Source organism: Temnothorax curvispinosus, unplaced genomic scaffold (assembly GCF_003070985.1).
Source record: "Temnothorax curvispinosus isolate PA1 unplaced genomic scaffold, ASM307098v1 QBEX01006933.1, whole genome shotgun sequence".
In the NCBI taxonomy this organism is placed as follows: Eukaryota; Metazoa; Arthropoda; class Insecta; order Hymenoptera; family Formicidae; genus Temnothorax; species Temnothorax curvispinosus.
Genome location: NW_020216713.1, coordinates 82,330 through 103,050, shown reverse-complemented (window position 1 = coordinate 103,050; position 20,721 = coordinate 82,330). Strand labels below are relative to the sequence as shown.

The 20,721-nt window shown below is 47.6% G+C and overlaps 1 protein-coding gene across 2 annotated transcripts in view; it reads right to left on the bottom strand.

Moving 5' to 3' along the window:
- The window catches only part of LOC112456525 (protein bric-a-brac 2-like), a 52,986-nt gene that overhangs the window by 5,805 nt on the left and 26,460 nt on the right, over window positions 1–20,721 (bottom strand). The gene's annotated exons all lie outside the window — the stretch shown is intronic.

Sequence of the window (20,721 nt, the reverse complement as noted above, 5' to 3'; positions counted from 1 at the left end):
TTTTTTTAAGTGTTGAAACGTCAGGAGCCAACTGTAAAATACGAAAAATCGATTGCGCCTTAAAAGGTCCACGGTGTTAATATTTATTAATTAATTAAAATATTACTAATTAAAATAGTAACCAAAATATTTAAAGTATCGTAATTAATTTCTGGCATACGTTTACTGTGCATGAGTCTTTGTATCATAAATTAGTCTCGAGTCTCAAGGATTGACATTTTCGAGTTAGTGCGTCCAGCGCGTGGAGGAAGCGCCGCAAGTTCACCGCGAGCGAGCAATTAATTCGTTAATTAACGGGATCGTATAATCGAGGCCGGCCGTGTGCGGAAACGCGTGCGGAAACGCCGCGCGTTCGAGAATCAAGGCGCGGACGCGGAATAGAAAAATACTCATTTCGGTAAACCGCTTTGCGAGAGGCGGACGGAGGACCGGCGCGGGTCCGGTCCGATTGGATTTGCATATTTCTCGCGCGAGAGCCCGTCGTCCCGGCATCTCGTTCCGCCCGGCGGCGGTGCAATTTCATCTCGGCGACGGGCGTCGACGGTGGTTGAGGCGGAGGCGGCGGCGACGCCGCCGCCGTCGCCGGCGTCGACGTCGAGCAACGTCCGTCCACCCACCAAACGTCACTCCTGAAAATCAGCGCGCCGGCGATCCAAGTTTCGGCGAGTGTTGCCGAACGACGACAATCCGCGTATCGGGATACGCGCCTCGTCCACTTCGATTCTGGCTTCTCAACGACGAAATTCACATCTCGGAAAAACTGTTGTCGAGGAGACGCTTGGTCCCCTTCAGCTTTTACGAGGTGCGCGAACTAGTTGGATACAGCAGACAAGTAGTCTCGCAGATTCGGGAATTTAAATGAATTATATTCGTTCGAGTGTTATCAAAAAACTGTAATATACAAAGTTTAACGAATATATTCTATATATGAATAAACGAGCGGGAGCTTCTCAAGATTCATGATTAATTTTTATATTCTGAAAATACACGACTCTTTTGACATAAGTTTAAATTATGAATAGAGCTTTAAAAAAATAGCGATTCTTTTATTAATAAGTATAAGACAAAAACCGAATCAGATTCTGGATCATAAAACTGATTCGGAAAGGCAATTTATATTTAAATTAATTAAAGGAGAAGTATGTTTAAAAATGTATGTATTTAAAATAAGTATACAACATATATAAAAGACTGGTGAAGGCTTGTTACAAGTCCGCGAGATATACGTTCTCGCGAAGTAACCTTGAAATCTCGGTGCGAGGGAGAAGGGAAGGGAAGTTTAAGAGACGAATGAACGGCGAAACGAGGAGGAAGTGAGGTCACGAGGAGGAGGAAGATGATGGACGCCACCTCCGCGTGGCGTAACCCGTCAAGTCGCGTGGCTTCTCGGGACGTCAGGACGTCCACGTGGCCGACTTGTAAAGGACCTTGCTAGGAAGAATCCTACGGACGATGACCAAGAGAAGAAGAACGATGACGCGGACGAAGCGAGAAACCAGAGAATGACACAGCGAGGGGAAACGAGAGAGCGGAAGAGAGAAGACCTAACGGCAGCGACCTTCGCACGTCGGAGCCTCTCTCTGTTCTTTAATCAAGCCGGGGGTGGCACGATTAGGCGGGGTCTGCGCGGTTGCCGGCGGCGTGAGAGTGGCACCGCGGTAGAGTAACGGGGAGGCAGAGGGGATGGGAGGAGGAAGAGGACCGGGGGACAGAGGCAGGTTGCACCGGGGGGGTGTCAGTGGTGGCTGGAACGCGTTGCGTGGGTGGAGAACCGGAGGGTGAGATGGCAGATCGGGCTGGATGGATTGAGAGAGTGTGACAAGGAGAGGAAAAGAGAAGGAGAGAGAGGCTGAAAGGCAGAAAGAGCGAGATAGGGAAGAGAAAGAGAAAGAGAGAGAGAGGGAGAGAGAGAGAGGAAGCATGAGGGAACGTAGAGAGAAAGGGAGAAGAGTGAGATGGAGAACGAAAGAGAGAGAGAGAGGGGAAGAGGGAAAAATTCGCAGAGAAAAGGAGAGATGCAAACAGAGAATAAGAGGGAGCTGAGAGGAAGGAGGATGACGTGGGCAGGGAAGGGGGTTGCGGAGAGGGCGGAAACGTGGCGGAGGCAAAAACGCCTGCAGGAAGAATGGGGAGGCCTCCGACGCGGCTGTCGCGGCCCCAGGGCCGTATCGACCACCCTCAACCCCCGACACGCACACACACACACACACCCTCTCTCTCTCTCTCGCTCTCGTTTCTCTCGGTGTTCGCGACGGCATCGACACCAATGACTTCCAAGCGTTTCCACGCGCGCACACGCGTCCGCCTGTCCCTTTCTCTCACCCTGTCTCTCTCTCGTGCCTTCGCTCGTTCGCCGGCTCGTTACGGCCGGGCGTGTGCACGGCCGCCCGAAACGTCCGCGGATCTTCGATCTCGGCGGCTCGGGAGTTTGATGGCGCTGGTCGGGTCGCGGGGCATGCGATAATCGAGCGTCTCGGTCGGGACGAATGAGGAAGCGAGCGAACGGGCCACCTCCCCGACGAGAATGACGGCGACGATGACAGCGGTGGGACTTTCGGCAAAGAGGATCACGCCTTAGCTCGCGGGCCCGGAATGTGCGCGTTTAACGCCAAATGCAGCAACAATTGGTTTCGTAAACATAACAATAAGACCATTGAATTTTTCTACCATCATTCTTGGAGATTAAAGATGCAATGAAAAATTTTATCTCAGTGTTGCATATTTAGCATATTCTCTCTCTCTCTCTCTTTAAATAAATAAATAAAATAAAAAAAGTATTGTTTAGTGCAAATGCAGCACTAATACTTTCCAATAACATTTTGCGGTCTGTCCATGCGATAATGCTGATAATGTTAATTTATAATTATTTAATATTAATTTAGGTATATGTGTTTAGGTTATCGAGATCCAAAACTCGAACTTATAATAGCAATATTTATCTTAACGTCGAAAAAAATCATAGAATTTTAGCAATTTGTCAATATCTCCAAGTTTTCTCAACTTCTCGAGAAAGTGATAAACCTGTTGGACAAAGTCGGTTGTAGAAAAGGTCTCCGTCACTATTCTTCCAATGCTACAAACCGCTTTCGCCGTGTAATTGAAGGACACTCGATAACAATGCATGACGCGTTATAATTTCGGTACACATGGTCTGTTTCAACAGCATTCATTCTCTCTCGGGTTAATGGATCGGATCGAGCGATTCGCAATTGGGGCAAAATTGTCAAGCGCATCCAATTTTATCACGTCGGAACTGTAATGGATTTGTAATAATAAGGAATTGTTGAATTGTCGTGTCCATCTCTACCTGTTACGGTTTATCGATACGCGGAATAGAGTTTAACGCAATGCATCTCAATTACAGAAATTTTCGCGGTAAAATGTGTGTGTGTAAACATTTGCATTGCATACTAAATGTTCGTACACCATCGCCTTCAAATTTAATGCCCATTCTTTATCGTGGAATTAAAATTTATAAGCAGCGAAAAATTAAAACGCAAGAAATACATGATGATATAGTGATAAGAAAAAGAAGAGAATAGAAAAGCTGTTTTAATATCCGTTTACGTTTGCACTGATTTGTTTGTATATAATCCTGTGACCAAAAATTAAAAATTATCTCACTGCTGCTCGAAATTTAAACTTAGATTGATCAAATGTATGCAATATTTTTTTATTTGTGGATAACAAAACAGTAGCTCTGAATTAGGTATACACCAAATTAACTATAACTAAAAATTATGCACTTGTTAGAAATTAAAAATCAAAGAGACAAATAGTTGTGCAAATTGTATGATCAACTTTACTTTATTTTATTTTATAATTAACAATGTATATTCGAGTGTGATTAAACGCAGTTTCTTTAAAAAATTGACTTGTTTACAGATTAATAACGCGCCTAATTCAGGAGAACTGGTGGATGTTCCACAACCGTAAACGCAGAAAGAGCGATCGATGTTCTCGCGAGACAGGCACGTTACACGATAAATCAAATTCGGCGGGGGGGCCACGAAACGTACAACGAGAGGTCTCGTTCGTTGCAACGAAATTACCGTGCAATGAGCCGCATCTCCGTGTATCCGAACGAAATGACGTTCGATTCTCGGTGGAATTCCCTCGGTGGAATTTCGCTGGCGTTGTCGCTGCTCGAGTTCGACAGCGAAGGATGCGGAAGGGAGTCGGAGAGACAGAGAGTGAGTGAGACGATGGGAGGGGCGGGGGGGTGGTGGGTAGGTAGGTTTCGGATTGCGTTCGTGGGAAATGGCGTTTCGTAGTTCAATTAAATAAATAAAGGGCAGAAAAACCTTTGCCGACACGCGGTGCTTTAACGGCGACGGCACTTGGAGAACCACGGACGGAGGGTTGCGCGCGCGGGGCGCATCAGGGGAGCGAAAGGGGGTTCAATGCGGGGGTTAGGCGGCGGCGACGGCGGTGGCGGCGACGGCAGCGGCGGAGCGGGTGGTTGGCTGGTTGGTCGGTTCGGAGGTGGATGCATAGAGGTGGTGCCATCGGTTCGGAGGCAAGAGGGACATTGCCACACCGGCAGAATCCGACCTCACCAATCAATACTTAGGGTTCAAGGGCATCGGCCGACCAATTATCCCCGGACTAATTGACGCGAGACGGTGGCGAAAAAAAACTCGATTTTCCCTCTCCCCCGTTTCCCCCTTCCTCTCTTCTGGTAGCCCTGCTTCCGGTTTCGCACTCGACTGCGTTTTCTTTCGGGCCGCGTCCGCGATTGCGATCGATCCGCGAATTTCTGAATTTAATTATGAAATAAATATCAAAGAATAATCCTCCGCACGAGCGAGGTAAACGATTTATAGTTAGAATGTCCAATGTGATCTGCGAGGTTTTTCATTAAACGATTCCTCTCTGTGAGAGAAGAACTAATCGCCAGCTCCAACTGTCTTGAGATGGGTCTTTTATTTGTTTGCGGTGCCATTTGAGTTTTTAAAGTTATTACAACTTGCATTATCGTACTGTGAATTGCCAAGTTAAGTTTTATCGCGTAGAGAGTTTCTTTTGGAGAAAACTTCGAGAGCGTATTTACAAAACTATACAAACGTAAGAACTATGATTAGTATATTCTTAAATAAAAGACATCTAATTTTGTAAGATTACAGCGGCATGAGTTTCATGCAGTTTTGCATGTGAAACGAACAGTTGCGAGAATAGAAATTGTAAGTAAAGATTATCGGCAAACTTTCTTGTGCATTAAACATTTCCTATACCTCTGGTAGCATTTCTCCTATAGCTAAAAGCCGCCAAGATCGTTTTCCGAGGCGCCGTGCTCGTTCCAGTCTTTGCCTCGATAAATTTGCTTGTCGTTCAAACCGATCTACTCGCATCCGTTTTCGTGTCGATAAATAATTCACCGAAATGTCGGAGCGTCGTGAAGGAGACACGTGAAAAGAGAGTTCCGCCGCGCGAGTCTAAGCGCGCGAAATCCATCGGGCGCTGTATCCGAAAGACTTCCCCGCGTCCGACTCGCGAGTGGAAACGCGAGCGGCTTTTCTGTACGAGAAGAAATAAGGGAGCGCGCGGGCAAGGTCCAACAGGTGCAAATCCGCAAAAAAGCTCGACCTTCGTGGAAGGGTTTCACGGAAACGCGGAAGAAGGACGCGGGAGGAAGAAATAGTAAAAGAGCATCGGGAGAGAGAGAGGGGATGGTTACTCGCCAAGAGAGCGTACTGAGGGAAAATAAGGTGCTTTATATAGAGAGAAGAAAGAAAAAAGCAAGAGATGGAAGAGAGAGTGGAAGGAAAGAGAAAAACGGGGGGTGGAACGAATGTGGCAAGGAAAGAGAAAGAGAAAGAGAGAAAGAGAGAGAGAGAGAAGGAAAAAGAGACACGAGGTTAAAGCACGTCGGTGAGAAGAGGAGGCGCGAGGGAGATCCCCGAAGACGGTCGTAGGGTCGTCTCCACTATTACGAATACGGCGCCATAACGGAATTGATAATGTAACGGGCGTCACGAGTATAACATTCTCTCTCTCCTCTCTTTCTCTCTCTCTCTCTCTCTCTCTCTCTGTCTCTCTTTCTCTTCTCCACGTTGCTGCATAACCTCCTTTCTGAATGGGAGCGCGACCCTGGCCGCACCACGTGCTCGCCCTCGAGTAAACGTAAGAATACGACCAGCAGGTGTCTTCCCGCAGTCTTTCACGGCGGTGCATTCAAAGGGGATGGTGGTTGTATAGGATATCCAAACGGCACTGAAGTTTCAATATTTTGTTATCCATCGATATATCAATGCTTCATCTTCAATTAATATCGATACTAAGCCGACGACTGGCATCTTGAAGTTTCTGGCATGATGTATCTATAGCGACGGGTACGCGATGCTTAGATGGCAAGGTGAAGTAATAAATAGCGAAGATACATTGATGTTTTATTGTCAATATTTTCTTGTCACACTTCACCACTGACATCGGAAAGATATCGATATTTCGAGGTACACCACTCGCGTGGTGGTGCGTATGGCGATATATGGCGTAAAATACGACGTACTAAAATAATACTTAGATACTAAAATATTGATAGCTTGCCCTCGATATCAAGTTTCTCGGCCGCGATGTAACACCCCTCGATGTCAGCTGAGTGTCTCAAGATTTCTCATACATTTCATGCATATTTTACTATCGATATCGAGTTCGTGGCATCGACGAGCCTCAAAATCAGCTGAGTATCGGAGTATCGATCTTTTATATACGTAATAATTTTCTCGAATATCACGTAATATATGTTAATTACTTCTCTTTAACTCTCATTAATTGTCACGAGAATATTTCTACAAGTATTTTTAAGCGACACATGTGAATGGTATATTGGCGCGTGACAAAAAGATCGTAAAGAGAAAGTAGCTATATCTCTATCCAGGAAAATAAATTTTCCTGATCTTGACTTCTACAAATTTTTGACATCTGACAACTTCGATTACGACATTAAATCTATTACACCAATGGAGTTATCTTTTTATACGGGTGTTCTGAATGGTTATCCCTTAATTTCCCCGATAACAAGACATGGATAAAGAAAAAATTCGGCTAGCCGTGATTCGCGCTACGACCAACGTAGGCGCAATCGGATATTTACGAACGTGGAGCAGAAGAGTCGGATAATGGGGGAACGGCCTGGCTGCGCAGACAGTTTAAAGGTCTCTCGTAAGAGCGAGTCACCCTTGACTCGCGTCTTCAGGAAAAGAGAAACGATCTCCGGATCTTTTTACAAGCGCGCCTTTTCACGGAACTTCAGTCCAGGTGCTTAAAACGTTGTAGATCACAAAGACGTTGTTTTTCGTCACGCATTTTCGGCATTGAATCGGTCGCTCGTCAACCATCGCCCGCATGGACTGTACTGTCAGACATGTGAATTAAAAAGTACGATGCCTTTATGTACGTTAATAAAGCACTAAGCGATAAGCGCTGATAATACTGGGGTCTCCATTTAACTTGTCAACTACGTTACATCATGAGTTAATATTTATATATGTTATAAAATCTATGTATTCATAATTTGTTTTTCGTGAAAAAACAATTTCTTTTAGATATACCTATTATCAATATTATGTCTAAGAGCAACACTTTTTTTCAATACAATAGTCAAATAATTTAGCGTAGTATAATTTCAAATCTTACTTTGTATAATTATATAAAAGAGATAGCCCCCTCCACACATAATAAAATGTATACAATTATATTTTACATTATATTACTTTTACGAGTTTGTTTCTCAAAGTAAAAAAAAAAAAATCATTAATACCTTCGGCTAAAACGAGAAATTTTATTGGTTGTTAGAGTTTTCGATGAACTCGTTGCAATTCCGTTAGACAAATAAAAATAAACCTTGAGTCGTTCGTTGATATTAAGGAGTTAAGATAATCGCGAAATAGTCCGGTAAACTAATTTGCTTGAGAAACTAACGAGCAATTCGCAAACATGGTGTGTACGCAGCTTAAGGTGCATCGGCGACACGTGTCGTCGTTGCTTCGCGTATCGTTTTATGCAACGACGCTATTCCACGAAACAATACGCTCGTCACAATACCTAAGAACCGTAACGCTATCGATGTCTCGCGATAAAGGCGCTCGTCGTTAGTTCGTTTATTTTAGTAATTAAAGTTTAGTAATTAAAGTTGTGTTAGTAATATTACGGTTACTTAATTAACATTAAAGTTACTTATTAATTCGATAAAAATGTAATCAAAGACCGACTATAGAGATTTCCGGCAAAGCCATTTCTGTCGTATTTTATTCATTCAAAAAGTACTCTTTGCGATTGCGTTGTACATTATAAACATTTGACAAGAGATTTATTTAGTCACAATTAGGAAATTGTTGATACATAGCCACATGGTTTGCAATAGTTTTAAAATTTATTGCCGCATATGAAAATCGTTCTTAACGTCTCATCAATAATTCTCATATCGACGATTCTTCAACATTTGCCATCCAACGTTCCGTAATATTGTCAATATGCCGGACGTTATCAAATTTTCCGTAATACGTAATACTGTTCCAATCTCGGAGTATCGAAAATTTATCGAAGCACGCGAATCCGCTTAATTCGTCAGCTCGCGAATGATACAAATTGCTGTCGTAGCAGAGAATTTGAAATTAATTGGGGTTATCGGATTATACAGATATTTCGTTGTGTGTGCAATGTCCTTTTCTTATTGACCATAAACGCCGACTGAGATCTAAGAAGTCCCCAATCTCTGTGGATTGAGATTGAAGTCCTCACATAAAAACTTCCCTTCCTGACTTGCGCTTATACTCCCTCTTTGTCTAAAAAACACGAATACATACACCTGTTTCATTTTATGAGAATATCTAACTGAAAGCCGGTTGTTCCAATGTGTTGGTAAACTAATAGTTAAATCATATATGTGTCTTTTTGTTTTTCCTTCAAATTAGACAAAGGTAAACATATGATTTAACTATTAGTTTACCAACAGATTGGAACAATCGGTCCTAAAAGGAGTAAAACGACAATTCAAACACTCACTACCGACAGATTTTATGAATATCAATCTTAACTGCCGATTGATTCACGCCTCACCTCCTTATAGATCGTTCCATCGGTCACGAGATGTAGACAAAGAAGGAGGATTGAATCAAGCAACGTCGGTTAGCGTTAACCGACGTTGGTGAAACCGGTCCGACAGCTACGGCGCGGCGTCTACTCGCGACTAAAAATCGCGCGTGTCAATTGTGACAGTACAGTAGTGTGTGCAGTTGTGCGGTTTTCTCAGTGTTGGTCAGGGTGAACGTATTCGTTTTGGTCTCAATGTAAACATATTCGAGGAGTTGTTCGAGGAAAAACCATCGTGAGACACACTCGCGTGAGTGGGATTCATATCTTTAGACGTACCATTTCGCCATGCACAAACTTGTCGTTTCCTTATCAAAGTTAAATTCCCCGAATCTTTCCTGTTCCTACTAGCCAAGCTCTTTCAAAAGATCGTCCGATTTTTTCGACAGCATTTTACGTTTAAATCGCGCAGATACACGAGATACATCGTTTCTCTTTGTTAAGATTGAATTTAGCGACGATTGAAGGAACAAAACTTTATTTTCTAGGCTTATATATATATATATATATATACGATTTATCTTTTCCAAAGGTAATTTAATTTCCAATATCGAATACTTTCTTAATAGCAGCTTTATAAGTTTATCCCGAAGATTAAATCAACCCTTTTACTCCAAAATAATATTAATCTAAAATTGAAGCTGTTTCGCAAAATTCCAGGAACTTATTAAAGTTTGTTCGAGATGCATATTAAAAACCACACGCACTTACCCAACAAGCGCGTAACACAAAAGTGTCTTAACCATCGAAAATATATAAATTCTGTCTGTTAAACAATATAGCGACCGGCGCGATAACCCGTCGTCTGCATGTCACACACATACTTTCGCACGTGTGACCTTCAGCGTGCACCAAGGCGTATCGGTGCATTTACCGAATTCCCAATTAAACTCCATGATTTTCTGCGAGGGTCGGCTGTTATACGTTCGAGCAACGAGCGATTCGAAGGAGGCGGAGTGCAACAGCTCCGAACGGCCGCGGCGCGGCGACGAGAACGTTCCACGAGCGAAACAAATCCGGATCGCGCCGAGACGGGCCGGTGTGTTGGGGAGGCCGACGGCCACGACCGGCGCATACTTCTGCAACGAGTGTGTTGTTCGGCACAAAAATATCTCGAAACGGTGCGGCGGGTCCGTTTGGCGTGACGACGCGCGGACTATGATCGCACGAAATTCGGCACGGCACGGCGTGACGGAACCCTGTGCCCGCATAAAGTTCGCTTGTACGCCCGCTCCCTCTTTCTCTGCTTCTCTCTCTCTCTCTCTTTCCCTTGTTCTCCACCACCCGCCGTCGCCCTCTTCCTCTCGCCGACGATCCATCGAGGGAGCAATGCCCATCGCCCTGCAGCGGCCGCCGAGCGATATCGCGACGCGACGCGCTGCTCCTCGCGAGAGACGACGCGACGCTCCGTTCCACCGTATCCGGGCGCGAAGGAAGTTATATCGTTTATCACTCACCTGGCTGCGGCGCTCCGTGGGCGAACGGTCCTTCGTCGAGACAGAAGAAGAGGAGGAGGCGGAGGAGGTGGCGGAAGAAGAACAAGAAGAGGAGTAGTAGTAGCGACGGTAGTAGTAGTAGGAACAGAAGGAGGAGGAGGAGGTGGTGGTGGAGGTGGAGGAAGTGACGGCCGGGAAGCAGACCGAGGACGAGGAAAAGGAAGAGCGAAGGAAGAAGAAGAAGAGAAAGAAGAAGAGGAGACGGCGGCGACGACGGGCGAGAGGGAGGACGACGCGGAGGTGGAGGCAGAAGTAGTTGGGAAGTCACTGCGAGAAAACGTATCGCGGTGATCGTCGCCGTGGTCGCCGACGTGATCGTCCTCGTCGTTGTCGCCGTCGCCGTCGCCGTCGCCGCCGTCGTCGTCGTCGACGTTGTCGTCGTCGTCGTTGCCGTGATCGTCGTCGTTGCGGACGACGCAGCCGCGAGAAAGCCGGCCGAAATACACGCGTACGGGGAGGTTACGAGCGCGCGGAACGAGAGGATAATTCCTGGCAGGGCCCGATCTCCTACGCGGCGAAGCCCAACGAAAGTGAAATGGCATTCGGCGCTCCGTGCTGAGGACGCACGGCATTCGGAGGAGCGAGGAGATGAGGAGGACGCGGCGAGCAGGAGGAAGCGGCGGAGGAGAAAGAGGAGGAAGAGGAGGACGACGACGAGGAAGAGGAGGAGGAGGAGGAGGAGGAGGAGGAGGAAGAGGTGGCGGCGGAGGAAGAGGAGAACGCCGCGAAATTCGCCGACGGGAACAAGGACGGATTCAGCGCGCGCTCGAGGAAGCGGCTTGCGGGGGATGCGTGCTCGACGAAGGACAGAGAGCGAGTGAGCCGACGACTTGCGCGGGGGACCGAGCCAGAGAGAGAGCGAATGGTACCTGACCAGCCGCGGGGCAGCGGGGTACCGCGGGGTATCGGCGCGAAAGAGCCAGAGAGCGCGAGAGAGCGCGCGCGTAAGAGAGAGGGAGAGAGGAGGGGACAGGGGGAGGAGGGAAAGAGAGAGACGGAAGACGGGGCGACGACGTGGGACAGAGAAAGGGTGACGGGCGTGCAGGGACGGATGGGGGATGCTGATCGAGTGGAGGGGCTCGACGAGGCACAACCGCGGTCGGTCGGGGCCAGGGGGGCGACTGGGGGCGAGCCAAGTCTGCGGCGCGCTCGACAGAAACGCGGCCGTCTCTTGCGCGGGAGCGACGAGGACGGCCGGTGCGCGCGCGATTCGCGCGCGGAAACGGGCGAGACGGACCGAGAGCAGGACGTAGACCGGAGACACGCGGCTCTGTGTGGCGCGGAGGGCAGAAAAGAGAGAGGGATTCGGTACGCGTGAAACGTAGACGGAGACACGGCTCTCGTACACAGGCGGCCGAGACTGTGCGCGCGTAGCGCGAAGGAGTGGGCACGCAAACGAGAGAGAACGAGAGAGAAATTCGGCTGGAACGTACAGACCGAAAGAGAAAGAAAAAGGGGAGGGAGAGGGATAAAGGGGGGGATAGAAAGAGAAAGAGAGACGTGATCCGGCACCGCCGCGACGAAGACGGATGCAGACACCCGTGAGGGTGAGGAGAGCGGTAGGCAGAGAGGGAGAGAGACAGAGGGGGACGATTCATCGTAAGCGCAACGGAGACGATATTAGGCACTCGCGCCGGCCGCAGCGATGGAGATCGTCGTACGCACGCACGTGGGCGCGAAAGGGGGACGAAGGATTGGCAGTGGTGTACGCGCGACATTGCGTTCCCCGCGTCGTCATGAAGCGGCTGGTGTCGCAAGTGAGCCATGAGGGAATTCGTCCCATTAGCATTAACGGCCAAGGAGACACGTGTTGTCTAATTGTGACGGATGGATACGCGCAATTAACCGTGATCGACCATCCCCGGTCGCGTCCCCATCCTTCCTTTGAGATGACAAGAGAGAAAGAAAGAGAGGGGGAGAGACAGAGAGGAAGAGAAATAAATCGTAAAAATCGGAGTAAACAAGAAACGGTCCAAGGTGGGATGGATACCGGGTCAACGGCCGAAACTCGAGAGTCCGCAAAGTCTATCTTCAAGGTTTACAGAGGGATCCATTGCTATAGATATCGAAGCTTGTCAGCCCGCCCGATATATGACGTATATCGCGATCCTCTCTGATTTTCCCTTCTTCGTGTCCCTTTCTTAAAACTCGGAACGCGATTCGGTGAAAAATGGCACGCAGGCGCCGCGGAGTTTCGTCACGATCCTGGCGACCGACGGTCCGAGCGAGTCCCCGACGAAGGGACGTCGGCGTGTGTGCACGAGCCGCGGCACGACGCGACGCGACGCGAGGCGAGGCGGGACGGCTCCGAAGAGACGTTAAGTCGAGAGGTATGCGGACGACAGAGAGGATCGATCTATCGGCGGAGCTTCGGCACAGAACGACGACCCAGGATAATCTCCCCAAGAGAGCGTGTCGTTGTTTTCGCCGCCGCTGTCGCCGCCGCCGCCACCACCGTCGTCTGTGCAATCGGTATTCGTGCCGCATCGGCGGTGGTGCCGGCTGGCCGGCCTGTGGAACGTCTGTTCTAGCACGAAGACTCTTTAGACCGCGCTGATCTTCCACGAGACGTTCGAAAATTATCGTCGCTCGATTCTCGATCTCCTCATTAAATCATCACTCCATTTCTCGATTTATGAAGAAAATTGATCATGAATTATTATGAATAGAATTAGTAATAATTTTCAAATTTTAAAACTTTTAAATATGATTTTTAAACATTAAATTATCTATCACTTTATTTATTTGACAGCTTCATTATCAACCTGTTATTTTGGGAAATCAGACCTACATTTGCGTTCGATTTCTGGTATTATGCAATCACGATTTTTTTAAGATAGAATCGAAATTATTATTCGCAAATATTATCTATTCTGAATGAAGATGCTATTTATTGTATTTCTCAGGTCGTTTATTGTAATGCACTTCAACGCTTTCTTTTTCTAGACGAGTCTTTGTGGCGGCGTGCGCCATCGTCAGTCTCTCGTTACAGAGTCGAAATCCTTCCCCCTTCCTCTTTTACCGCGACTCCACCATCCTCTCCGCGCTTAATTCGCATTCACGCCAGACACGTCGGCGTGTTTCGCGTCTCAGGCCTCGCGCGAATTGCCTTTGACTCGCTTTAATAATACTCAACATCGATGGAGAATGTCTCGGCATGTTGAACGCGAGAAGTTCGACTTTTAACAACAATCGAACTAATGATTAGCTCGATTGACAAATATCGATCCATAATTTATTTCATTCGATTCGAAAGTCCAGTTTCCATAAATTCATGAAAAACCTTGCCCTTTTAAGAGTGTTAATATTCATTAATACATATGAAGTAATTATATGCAATTATTGCGTCAACTTTCTATATCGAGCCTCGTTCGATCGAATCGCACGCCTAAAAAATCTACATTTATTTACATATGCGACGAAATAAAATATCGACATTTTTGGATCGCCTTCTACAACAAAATATGTATATGGAAAAAGGCAATTTTCCGGGAGCCACCCGAATATTACGAATGTCGCGAGACGTTTTTAAGAATTTAAATAACGCCCGATTCCCTGTTACAGTATTCAGGAAAGCTCGCAGACATAACATAATCTTACGCCTTTAACACCCTTGCAACTTGCGCAGCCGGCGCAACCCGTTCGAATATATTCGGCCGATCGGCGAATCCTATTCCCCCTGTGGCCCGTTCGTAAACAAACTTTCTCCGTCGGGGATTTTTCGAGCGCGCTCGCGAAAGTTGCCAGCGAACGGGGGCGCAGGAGAGGGTGGAATTTTTCGCTGCACCGAACGATCGTTTACTTTGACACGTTCGACCCGACATGGCGCGGCGACTCGCGAATGTGTGCACGCGCGCGGCTAACGCGATCGGCGCGCGTCGGCACGGCTGCGAAGCGACAAGTTTCGCATTATTATATAACTGCATTTAATCCCGCATAATTAAATCTTGTGTAATTAAATGCAATCGTAAATGCATAATCAAAATCTTATATAACAGATCATTAGCGATGATTGTTGATGCATCAATATGTCTTCTTTAGTGAATACGTAAGTATCCTAATGCTTCAACAACTACTGCAAACTTCGATTTACAAACGCCAAACGCAATATTAAGTCACGATATCTGGAGATGGAAAAGGTTGCAGAACGAAATATGTGCCACACACGAAGAGTAGCTCGCTATATCCGTGTAATAACGATCGTTAATTTCTAATGTAGCGAGAAGCCTGAAGTCCCCTAGGCAATTTGTGGAACTTGAAAATTTATGCTTCACGGAGGAACATTTTCAAGAGTCGTGAACGCGGAGAAAATCCGGCGTTCGAGGAAACCTTATACCTTTAGCCCCTTAGGTTTCGAATTCCCGCGGAAAGTCTTGGGGAACACGTGTAAAAATACACGTTAGGAGGATTACGAGCGGATCTGCCTTTACCCCTTCCGGACAAAAACCTTTTGAGGGATCTTCAAACGCGCGTCAAACGCACACGGGTTGCAGTGGGGGCGTCGGCGGGCATCGGGGCCGTTATCCAACGTTAAATCGCGGTATCACGAGACGCACGGGGTGGCCGGGCGGGCGGGCAGGGGGAGGGTCGGGGGCGGGAGGGAATCGCGTAGTTTAATAATTCGAATCCCCGGAGCGGCCCGGTGGACATACGGGGACGATCGAATTACCCCTTCCGCGCGCCCTTGACGGGCCCTCGGATCATTCCTCCCTCGGGCCGTCCCTGCGTCGGGCTGACTCGACTCAGCAGCGATCGAGTGGCAGAGAGACGGCGCGGCGGGAGGAGGGAGCGGTGGAGGCGCGCGAGAGGGTACGGATTCGGCAGAGCGGCGAGCAAGAGGAAGGACCGAGGGAGAAGCCAGCGAGCGGGCGAGCGAGACGCGATCGCACCGTGGGTCCAGAAGGGAGGCAGAGGGCGGCGGGTGCCGGAGGGCGTGCGGAGAACGGTGGGTGGAAGAGCGAAGCAGCAGCAGCAGCAGCAGCAGCAGCAGCGGCGGCCGCAGCGGCAGCAGGAGAAGGAGGGCGAGGGGTAGGGAAGACGTGGAGTCGTGGGCTGTTGCAGAGAGAGCTTGCGCGGACAAAGGGAATCTGCGGCTCCAGCCGCTCGCTCGCTCGCTTGCTCGCTCTCGCACGGCCCTCTCCTTCTCCTCCTCCCGCCCTCGCCACGCACACACGCGTGCAACGACACGATGCGACGCATGCACGCGCGTACACAAACACAGGGGCCGCGCGGCGTGCAATTCCGCGCGCACGCACGCATGCACGCCGCCGCGCGCTGCAGAAACCGCGGGTACAGTCGGCCGAGGAAGCGCGCGAGTCCGCCGAATCCGCTTCTCTTTCACCGTTACTTCTTCGCGCGCCTCGTCTTCCTTCTGCCTGTCCGCCCTTCCGCCTCTTTTACGTTTTGCTTCTTCTACCCTTCTTCTAGCCAGGTTGACCGCCGGGGGAAGGGAGATAAGGAGGCTACGGACATGAAATCATTCCGCGACCTACAGAGCGCCGCCCCGGTACCCTCGTGGCGAACAGTATTATCAGTCGCGCGTATATATATACGGCGAAGAGAGTAGAATGAGAAAGGGAAAGCTCGAAACGTACTCCGCTTGAAAACGAGCGAAAGAAATGGATCTATTATAAGACGTGCCGGATGCATCAGGGTCGTTTTTTGATCCCTGTACTTTCCCTGTTTTCTTGCACTTCTCCTTCCTCTATCTTTCTATACACATTCTATATTCTAGCACACAGCTAAAAACAATTCCACGCTACATAACTAATCATTTATATTTATTATTACGTGCAAAAAAATATATTGTATAAAAAAGAGAGCGTATCATATACGCAAAGGAATTAAATATCGCATAATTAAAGGGGAGGAAGATGCGTTCCGTTCTTATATACATCGTCGATGACAACGCGTTCGCCAACGGGCCCCTTTTTCGTAGCCGAGATTTAAGCGGGGCTCATCCTCCCCCCCTCGTTTCTCCTCTCCTCTCTCGAGACACGGCGGCTGGACCGGCGACGAGACGCAGACACCCGGTACAGTCGCGCGAGTAAGCTCGTCGGACCTACGTGATTTCTTTCCCTCGTCTTTTATCTTTCCGCCCCCCTTTCCCTGTTTTTTTTTCTCCTATCTCTCCTTTTTCGGTTTCGTCGCCCCGTCTCACGCGGATAACCTGCCCGGTCGCCTACGGCCGGAGGTACTTTGGGCCAAGCGCACGTTCCGCCATCCGCGATCGATGTCGCCCGCTACGAAAGCGTTCTGCAGCGGTCGCAGAATGCTCGTGGCGCCGATTAACAGCAGCCAGCAGCGGTAGCGGAGCAGACGGCGGTTTCGAAAAAGGCGGCTCCGACGAAACGACCACGACCGTAGCGCGGATATTCGCGGCCGAGCGGCCGCGTGACGCGAGACGCACGCTGCATCGCGGATGCACGTTGCACACGAGGACGCTTAAATTTAACTAAGGGCATTCAACACTTTTGCTCGCTCGCTATGAAGAAGTGACATTACCCGATACCGCTTTCCCGTACGTTTCTTCGTACGAGATATTTGAAATGACTGCATGAAGCTTTCTTGCGACGATAAGATGATAAATAATGCGTGTAACTGATAAACTTTTACATATAGATATCACATGCAATATTCAATTGTTGCACAATGTATTATAAAAAACTGAGGATACATAGAAAGTGTGAAATCTTATGTAGAATTAATTAGGACTAATGGTTTTTTAATATTAATTATCTGATGCTAATATTATTTAATGCACAAAGCAGAGATAAAACTACAGAATTATAGTTCACCATTTTTTATAGTGTCACATGTCATTGACTTCAATATAAATGCAAAAATACTTAATTCAACGAAACATTTTCAATTAATTACATTTGCAATGGTAATCGTTTTCTTCGCCAATTGTTTAACATAATGGAATAATTAAAACTAAATAAAATAATTAGTTTGTTAAATTTTATAAAAACTAAGCATACACAAAGGTACTCGTATTTTTGATAAAAATACAGTAATTTCCTAAGACTGCCTTGAAGTAATTGAAATTAATTTAAGAATCGCTCAAGAAGTTTGTAGTTTATTTCCTTAAAACATAGTCAATAAAAAGCAGAATAAAATAAAGATAATTTCGCGATTCGAGCTGACTTCTGTCGCGCTGTCCGCAGATATATACGTAACAAAAATTGTGTTAACAGCATCGGGCAGCTCGGAACGCGAGCGAAAATGAGGGGAAAACAGGGTAACCGACGCTCGGCGATCGCCGCGGAGAGCGTCGCGTGAATATCAGTTAACGTTACGATTATTGATTAAATCCGGCGGAGTTAAAACATATAGCTACACCGTCTCGCAGTAGTCGCGTTGCTACCCCCTTGTATCGATTATCTCTCACGTAGCAGGTCCCGCCAATATCTGCGACACATCGTGAATTTCGGGGGTTAAACCGCGCTGCAGTTTCGACTCGGTAAATCTCTTCGTAGCCCTTCTTCTCCCTCCCTCGCCCCCTCCCATCTCTCCCGTCACCTCCCTCTCGCTCGTTATTGCATTCTTCCGCGCCGTGTCTATTATCACTTCAATGTAAATAAAGTCGATAAAAGTTCGAGAATCAAGAAGTCGAATCGCGGTTAATAACGATTTCTCACGAGAAAGATAACGTTCGTGCGCGACAAGCGTAGGATCATCTTTCCGGCGTCTGTAACACATCTGAGAAACTGTACTGACCGAAATAAATCGCTTCGAGTGAGAACAATGACTCGCCTCCGCTTTTCCCCTCGCTCTCCATCTTCCCGCACCACGTTGCGGGAGTTTCTTTTGGTTGTAGAAAGGATACGCCGATCGAGAACGAGGCCGTCGGAATAGTTAGAGCCGACTTCGCGATGTCCTTTCCTCGATCGATGATCGCGAAACGAGTTTCTATCACCTGTTTCACGACGTAAAACCAAATGCCATGGTCTCAATAAAAAAAGTATTAGTTAGCTGTATATTGTGACCAAGTGTTTTACCAATCATAGACTCTTTGTATAAATCTTTTCTTATTCTGGTTTTAGATATCTTTCTCGTTAATAATACAATTCGATAATAAGGTATTTCTGTGCGAGAACCGCGCGAAAGAAAAGACGACACGTGCTACTCGAGATAAACCGTTGAGAAGGATCGTAGGCGGACTTCGGAAACACCCTGTACATCGGCTGTGCATACAAGTGCGCGCGGTGCGCGCGATGCACACGAGAGATACGCGTTTTCTTCGCGTGTCGTCGTCTCCACTGCCGTGTCAAGGACAGCGAGGGACGGAGTCGACGGTTTTGCGCGGACTTTCCTCCGAAAATGGAATACGGAATGCATCTCGCGTCGCGATCGCCAGCGTAATAGCGGGGCCTCTCGCATGCGGATGCACTTGCGTCCGCCTCTTCTTGGATCGCGATCTCTTCGAAAACTAATTTTAGCGTCGGACACGGCCTCGAAAAGGCCGAACATCGTGCGCCGATTTTTAAAAATGTTAACGGATAGTAGAAGCGAACCGCACACAATCAATTTATTTATAAAATTTGTACGACGTGAAAGTTATAATCATTCGGCACTTCTTGTTAGGCGCAAGAAAATGTACAGAAAATAATGTTAAAATAATAAGAGCTTCGAGATTGCCACCGGAAAGTGGAAGTATATACGGAGCAGAGAAGTTCAATTTAATCCGAGTGTACGGCATGAGGACTTGGGAATGTCTCGTATATAGAGTGTCCCAAGATTACATACCGTTACATATTATAATGACTCAGACATAGTTACTTTAAATTATTCAGTCCGTTTTCTCATTAATCAGACGCTGTGAGATTTAATTTGTATTTTTAATCCTCAACCCAGACGTCTCTTCATTATACAAAATCTCGAATTAAAAGTTTGTTAAAATTCGTTTAAAGTATCTTAACTTTTTATACCTCAAATAAATGAACGTTTTGTCTCTCTTCGTGTAACAGATATATTTTTATACATCAAGGATAACATTTTAGCATTTTTATGCATAAATTTGCAGTATCGTACTTTCTATGAGCAAAACGTGATGGGACGTCGTCGAGTCGCTCCCCACGCTCTTCAGTGCCTCGATTAAAATTCGGAATATATATCGTTGCTTTAGAGACACCCCGTAGATACGATCGGTTTGTGTCGCTGGCTGGCGGGCAGGCCGAAATTGCGCCGGGAGCGAATCCTGGGAGCAAGATACGCGGCTTCGGGTCGAGTAAGCACCTCGACGAGGGGCACCAATCACGGGCGCGAGCATCGTTGCGTGCCGGCACGTCCCGCTTGACGGAGCGGGGCGAAAAGGGAGGTAAAAACGGCGAAATGACGAGAGTCGGGGGCTATCCTTCGCGACCGCGGGGTCTCACCGGCCGGTGTTTTCGCACGCGCGCAGGTACCGAGGGAGCGCGACAGCAGGACGCAAATATTCAATCACCCGGTTCAAACAGTCTGCTGGGTCCGCGTCGAGAATGAAAAAGAGAGAGGGAGAGAAAGAGAGAAAGAAAGAGAGAGAGAGAAGGCGCGAGCGACAAACAATCGCGCCCGTGAAAAAGCGAAATAGGTTCCTTCCTCGATCTCGAATTCCCGTCCGCGACCGAGCTGCTCGTTTATATTATATCGGCCGAACGTAAAATTGCGCTGAGAAATCCGGCGTTTATCCTGTCAATGCGTCCCACTTTTTTCTTTTTTTTTTTTACGTCAAAAACTCGCTAACACGAGTCGGGGATGGAAAATTGAATTTCGGAGAGTTTGAAGATTTTTACGATGGCGAATTAGGGGGAGGGGGAGACTGGATTTAAGAACCGGGTTCCAGTTGACAAATTCTGGAATTACGGTCTGCTTGTCACGCGCGGGGACCTCTCGGCTCTTTTCAGACACTCGCTCGAGAACGCTTCGCTTCGTCTCGTCTCTCGTACCCGACGAAACATCGAGCAAGATACTTTCATTTATCGGTGATAAATTAATTCAGTAGAAATAAACGTCAAGATCGAGGCACTTTATTCCTCGCGCGAGGGTTTTCTCTCGCAAAGACGCTTCGTTCTCCGATCAATCGCGATGAGGAGCGACGAACGAGCAAGTACGTCGCTTGTCGTCGCGATCGTGCATTCGACGACTCGGCGCG